This window comes from Centroberyx gerrardi, unplaced genomic scaffold (assembly GCF_048128805.1).
Source record: "Centroberyx gerrardi isolate f3 unplaced genomic scaffold, fCenGer3.hap1.cur.20231027 Scaffold_54, whole genome shotgun sequence".
NCBI classification, from domain to species: Eukaryota; Metazoa; Chordata; class Actinopteri; order Beryciformes; family Berycidae; genus Centroberyx; species Centroberyx gerrardi.
In genome coordinates, this window is record NW_027605188.1 from 317501 (window position 1) to 325000 (window position 7500).

Here is a 7500-nt window from a genome sequence, read left to right on the forward strand (position 1 = left end):
TAACAGTAACAGTAACAGCAACAGCAGTATGACAGTAACAGTAACAGTAATACTGACAGCAACAGCAACAGCAGTACTGACAGTAACAGTAACAGTAACAGCAACAGCAGTACTGACAGTAACAGTAACAGTAATACTGACAGCAACAGCAACAGCAGTACTGACAGTAACAGTAACAGTAATACTGACAGCAACAGCAACAGCAGTACTGACAGTAACAGTAACAGTAATACTGACAGCAACAGCAACAGCAGTACTGACAGTAACAGTAACAGTAACAGCAACAGCAGTACTGACAGTAACAGTAACAGTAATACTGACAGCAACAGCAACAGCAGTACTGACAGTAACAGTAACAGCAACAGCAACAGCAGTACTGACAGTAACAGTAACAGTAATACTGACAGCAACAGCAACAGCAGTACTGACAGTAACAGTAACAGTAATACTGACAGCAACAGCAACAGCAGTACTGACAGTAACAGTAACAGTAATACTGACAGTGTAATACTGACAGTAACAGTAACAGTAACAGTAATACTGAAAGTAACAGCAGTACTGACAGTGACAGTAATATTGAGAGTAACAGTAAAAGTAAAAGTAATACTGACAGTCACAGTAATACTGACAGTAACAGCAGTACTGACAGTAACAGTAATATTGAGAGTAACAGTAACAGTAACAGTAATACTGAAAGTAACAGCAGTACTGACAGTGACAGTAATATTGAGAGTAACAGTAACAGTAACAGTAATACTGACAGTAACAGTAACAGTAACAATAATACTGACAGTAACAATAACAGTAACAGTAATACTGACAGTAACAGTAACAGTAACAGTAATACTGACAGTAACAGTAACAGTAACAGTAATACTGACAGTAACAGTAACAGTAATACTGACAGTAACAATAACAGTAACAGTAATACTGACAGTAACAGCAACAGTAACAGTAATACTGACAGTAACAGTAACAGTAATACTGACAGTAACAGCAACAGTAACAGTAATACTGACAGTAACAGTAACAGTAATACTGACAGTAACAGTAACAGTAATACTGACAGTAACAGTAATACTGAGAGTAACAATAACAGTAATACTAACAGCAACAGCAACAGCAGTACTGACAGTAACAGTAACAGTAACAGCAACAGCAGTATGACAGTAACAGTAACAGTAATACTGACAGCAACAGCAACAGCAGTACTGACAGTAACAGTAACAGTAATACTGACAGCAACAGCAACAGCAGTACTGACAGTAACAGTAACAGTAACAGTAATACTGACAGTAACAGTAATACTGACAGTGTAATACTGACAGTAACAGTAACAGTAACAGTAATACTGAAAGTAACAGCAGTACTGACAGTGACAGTAATATTGAGAGTAACAGTAACAGTAAAAGTAATACTGACAGTCACAGTAATACTGACAGCAACAGCAGTACTGACAGTAACAGTAATATTGAGAGTAACAGTAACAGTAACAGTAATACTGACAGTCACAGTAATACTGACAGTAACAGCAGTACTGACAGTAACAGTAATATTGAGAGTAACAGTAACAGTAACAGTAATACTGACAGTCACAGTAATACTGACAGTAACAGTAATATTGAGAGTAACAGTAACAGTCACAGTAATACTGACAGTCACAGTAACAGTAACAGTAACAGTAACAGTAATACTGACAGTAACAGTAATACTGACATTAACAGTAACAGTAATACTGACATTAACAGTAACAGTAATACTGACAGTAACAGTAATACTGACATTAACAGTAACAGTAATACTGACATTAACAGTAACAGTAATACTGACAGTAACAGTAATACTGACATTAACAGTAACAGTAATACTGACAGTAACAGTAACAGTAATACTGACAGTAACAGTAATACTGACATTAACAGTAACAGTAATACTGACAGTAACAGTCACAGTAACAGTAATACTGACAGTAACAGTAATACTGACATTAACAGTATCAGTAATACTGACAGTAACAGTAAAAGTAATACTGACAGTAACAGTAATACTGACAGTAACAGTAACAGTAATACTGACAGTCACAGTAACAGTAACAGTAATACTGACAGTAACAGTAACAGTAATACTGACAGTAACAGTAACAGTAATACTGACGGTAACAGTAACAGTAACAGTAACAGTAACAGTAATACTGACGGTAACAGTAACAGTAACAGTAACAGTAACAGTAACAGTAACAGTAATACTGACAGTAACAGTAACAGTAACAGTAATACTGACAGTAACAGTAACAGTAACAGTAATACTGACAGTAACAGTAACAGTAACAGTAACAGTAACAGTAATACTGACAGTAACAGTAACAGTAACAGTAATAGTAATACTGACAGTAACAGTAATACTGACAGTAACAGTAACAGTAACAGTAATACTGACAGTAACAGTAACAGTAATACTGACAGTAACAGTAACAGTAACAGTAATACTGACAGTAACAGTAACAGTAACAGTAACAGTAACAGTAATACTGACAGTAACAGTAACAGTAACAGTAATAGTAATACTGACAGTAACAGTAATACTGACAGTAACAGTAACAGTAACAGTAATACTGACAGTAACTGTAACAGTAATACTAACAGTAACAGTAACAGTAATACTGACAGTAACAGTAACAGTAATACTGACAGTAACAGTAACAGTAATACTGACAGTAACAGTAATACTGACAGTAACAGTAACAGTAATACTGACAGTAACAGTAACAGTAACAGTAACAGTAATACTGACAGTAACAGTAACAGTAACAGTGACAGTAACAGTAACAGTAATACTGACAGTAACAGTAATACTGACAGTAACAGTAACAGTAATACTGACACTAACAGTAACAGTAATACTGACAGTAACAGTAACAGTAACAGTAACAGTAATACTAACAGTAACAGTAACAGTAATACTGACAGTAACAGTAACAGTAACAGTAATACTGACAGTAACAGTAACAGTAACAGTAATACTGACAGTAACAGTAACAGTAATACTGACAGTAACAGTAACAGTAACAGTAACAGTAATACTGACAGTAACAGTAATACTGACAGTAACAGTAACAGTAACAGTAACAGCAGAGGTGGGATGTAACAAAGTAAAAAAAACTTCATTACTGTACTTAAGTAGGATTTTCAAGTATCAGTACTTTACTCAAGTTTTTCTTTCACTGAAAACTTTTCACTATTACTCACTACATTTCAAAAGAAAAATCTGTACTTTCTACTCACTACATTTTCAAAACAGACTTGTTACTCTTAGGAAATCATCAACTGATTTTCTAAAAAACATTTTCTTTTCAGCATCAGACGGCTTCCGTCCCAGGAGCAGCTGATCAAGAGCCAGATGTGATTGGCTGCTTGTTCAGCAAAGTGACACCAAAAATTAGGGAAAGGGAGAGAGAGAAGCAACAGGAAGAAGAGAGAAGCAACGAGAGAGAGAAGCAACAAGAGAGAGAAGCAACGAGAGAGAGAAGCAACAAGAGAGAGAAGCAACGAGAGAGAGAAGCAACAAGAGAGAGAAGCAACGAGAGAGAGAAGCAACAAGAGAGAGAAGCAATGAGAGAGAGAAGCAACAAGAGAGAGAAGCAACAAGAGAGAGAAGCAATGAGAGAGAGAAGCAACAGGAAGAAGAGAGAAGCAACAAGAGAGAGAAGCAATGAGAGAGAGAAGCAACAAGAGAGAGAAGCAATGAGAGAGAGAAGCAACAGGAAGAAGAGAGAAGCAACAAGAGAGAGAAGCAACGAGAGAGAGAAGCAACAAGAGAGAGAAGCAACGAGAGAGAGAAGCAACAAGAGAGAGAAGCAATGAGAGAGAGAAGCAACAGGAAGAAGAGAGAAGCAACGTGAGAGAGAAGCAACGAGAGAGAGAAGCAACAGGAAGAAGAGAGAAGCAACAAGAGAGAGAAGCAACAAGAGAGAGAAGCAACGAGAGAGAGAAGCAACAAGAGAGAGAAGCAACGAGAGAGAGAAGCAACAAGAGAGAGAAGCAATGAGAGAGAGAAGCAACAAGAGAGAGAAGCAATGAGAGAGAGAAGCAATGAGAGAGAGAAGCAACAGGAAGAAGAGAGAAGCAACAAGAGAGAGAAGCAACGAGAGAGAGAAGCAACAGGAAGAGAGAAGCAACGTGAGAGAGAAGCAACAAGAGAGAGAAGCAACAAGAGAGAGAAGCAACGAGAGAGAGAAGCAACGAGAGAGAGAAGCAACAGGAAGAAGAGAGTAACAGTAACAGTAATACTGACAGTAACAGTAACAGTAACAGTAACAGTAACAGTAATAGTTAGTACTGATGTTGACATCTGGGCCAGTTGCATAAAGCTAGACCTGGTCTTAGACTTAAATGTGACCTTAAGTCAAACTCTTACAGTATATTTACCTGTTCTGTACTTCTTGATTGTGGTAGATCTCTAATTGGTTGCTTCTGTCTCTAAAGACTCTCTCTCTTCTTCAGGCTTTTTCCAAAAACCAGAGATTTGCCATCTTGTCTGAAACAGCTTCAGTATTTAAACGTCCCACTCTGACAGTTAGGCCGACTTGTTGCCATAACAACAAAGTTCTTAATTTAAGCTTAGCCAGGGGAAAGGTGGCTAACTCTCCTACCTCAAAATAAGTCTGTTCAAATCTCTGGTTTTTGGAAAGAGACTGAAGAAGAGAGACAGTCTTTAGAGAGAGAAACAAGCTGTTAGAAATCTACAACATTCAAGAAGTATAGAACAGGTAAATATAGTGTAAGTGTCTGTAGCAAGTTTGACTTAAGGTCACATTTAAGTCTAAGACTAGATCTATCTTTATGCAACTGACCCTACCCATAATGCAGTGTGACAGTAGTTCCATGTTTTCTGCCACAGTAACACAGTTTATATTATAACATGCAGCAACCAGTCTGATCTGATCTCACCTGTTCTGTCACCTGATCTGACCTGGTCAAACCACACAGGTCAGTGACAGGAAGGTTCACAGCTCAACTCATGTAAACATGTAAACATGTAAACACATAAACACACCAACCAAAACGTCACCAGGTATCACTGACCTGCCTGTCAGAACTCAACATACAATCTGATCATCAGGTTTTCACACTGACAGACTACTTTACAGTAGAAGCAGTAGAAGCAGAGTCAGTAGAAGCAGAGTCAGTAGAGGCAGTAGTACTCACATGCAGGTTGTCCATGTTGTCGTCGCGGTAACACTGATCTACTGATCCAACAGGAAAAGCCTCAGCCTTTATAACCTCGCTCGCCCCGCCTGGAGAGAGAGAGGGAGAGAGAGAGGGAGAGAGAGAGAGAGAGCGAGAGAGAGAGAGAGAGAGAGAGAGAGAGAGAGAGAGAGAGAGAGAGAGAGAGAGAGAGAGAGAGAGAGGGAGGGAGCGAGAGAGGGAGAGAGAGAGGGAGGGAGCGAGAGAGAGAGGGAGAGAGAGGGGAGGAGTTAAACACACCTGGGGTAGGGTTAGGCTGGAGAGAGAGAGAGGAGTGGTGACACACCTGGTCCGGGCGAAACGTAGCCATGGCAACGAGCAACAAGCACAGCGGCAACAAAAGTGAGAGTGAAACACTGTCACATACCGTCAGCAGCACACACACACACACACACACACACACACACACACACACACACACACACACACACACCAGGTGCATGGCAACAAGCAACAGCAGTGTATTCCAATAGTATTTTTGATTCAAGAGTTTTGAAAAGAGAATGGACAGATTTGCTAAATGTGCTGCAGAGACAGTTTGAAATGAGTTCAAGACTTTTGACCAGAGGTGTGACCAAGTCCACTTCACTCGAGTCCCAAGTCAGTCTCAAGTCTTGAGACACAAGTCTCAAGTCAAGTCTCAAGTCTAAATGTAGATTACCAAGTCAAGTCAAGTCAAGTCCAAGTCATTAATGTCAAGTCTCAAGTCTAAATGTAAATTACCAAGTCAAGTCAGAACAAATCAAGAGTCCAGTATCAATTTAATATCTTAAAGAAAACTAAATATCTAGGACTTTTCAATGCAATATGGTTTTAATAGGATAAAAACTTGGTAAGAGCATCATGAGTTTGATTTCTATAATCAGTTTCAACTTCAATAAATTCAATCATTCCATACAAATTCAGAAAACAGAATTTAAATTCAGTCGTCCGCTGGAACAAATCTCATCACTTTCAATCTAAGTCATTTACACAAACACAAGATCTCAAGTCAAGACTTTAGAAACCTTTTCAAGTCATCAAAGTACAAGTCAGAGTCAAGTCCCAAGTCACCAGAACCCAAGTCAAGTCAAGTCCCAAGTCACCAGAACCCAAGTCAAGTCAAGTCCCAAGTCACCAGAACCCAAGTCACCTGAACCCAAGTCAGGTCAAGTCTCAAGCCTTGTCTTCATGCATCAAGTCGAGTCTCAAGCAATTCAAATTGTGATCGAGTCCAAGTCATGTGACTCGAGTCCCCTTTTGAAAGTTGTGGTCATTGAAAGCATTTTGTGTCAAAGCAGTGAAATGATGGACAGGTTGGTTCAGAGAGGCTGCTGAGGTTGGAAAGTCAGCTCAGTATTTATTGAGAAACGCTTGGAACCGATCTGTAAAAAACTGTGAACTTTCTGACGACTCGGCAGTTTGACTCGAGTCGATGATGAAAGCAGCCGTGTGTGTTTGGGTGAATCTGGTCCAGTCTGAACTCCAAGAAAACTGAAGAAATCGTCTTTGACCCCAACAAATAAATATTGTGTTGACGATCCCGAAGCAGGAGATGAATAGAAATATCTATAACAGACGCTGAACTGTCATGGGACGGGGACACAGATGTTGAGGAAGGTCTATGTCCTCTGGGACGGTCCGGAGCGGACGGAGCGGACGGACCGGTCCGGAACGGACGGACCGGTCTGGGACAGTCCGGTACCGGTCCGGAGCGGACGGACTGGTCTGGGACAGTCCGGTACCGGTCCGGGGCGGCCCGGAGCGGACGGTCCGGTCCGGAGCGGTCCGGAGCGGACGGACCGGTCCGGAGCGGTCCTCTCCTCCTCCGCTGCTCCTTTGCAGAGAGCGTTTTGACTTTTTGAACTTTCTGTCTGGTTGCTTTGTGTTCTTCGTTGTCTTTGAGTGACAGAAACAAGCTGCATAAGACGGTCCACATGTCCAGTCTGCAGTTCAGGATTAAAGGACTCATGTCCTAGAGCGGTGGTTCTCAACGTGGGGTCCGGGGACCACCGGGGGTCCCTGAGGGGGTTCCAGGGGGTCCCGCAGCAAACCGATGAATTATTAAACTTCAGCATCATTTCATTAAAGAAGTGAACAGAGTTAGAGAAAGCAGCAGAATGACTTCTGATCAGTTTCTCTGTTCTCTCTCTACCTGCAACACAGACAGTCAGGGAGCTCTGGACTAAATCATCTGACAATACAAATATTCTCACATTTGGGTCTGAGAGACTAAATCTCATCAGATGGGGTCTGTGGCTCTGATGTGGACTGGATC

The 7500-nt window shown here is 40.6% G+C and overlaps 1 protein-coding gene across 1 annotated transcript in view; it reads left to right on the forward strand.

The window, feature by feature from the left end:
- Positions 1–7500, forward strand: part of tsc22d4 (TSC22 domain family member 4) — a 90386-nt gene that overhangs the window by 55018 nt on the left and 27868 nt on the right. The gene's annotated exons all lie outside the window — the stretch shown is intronic.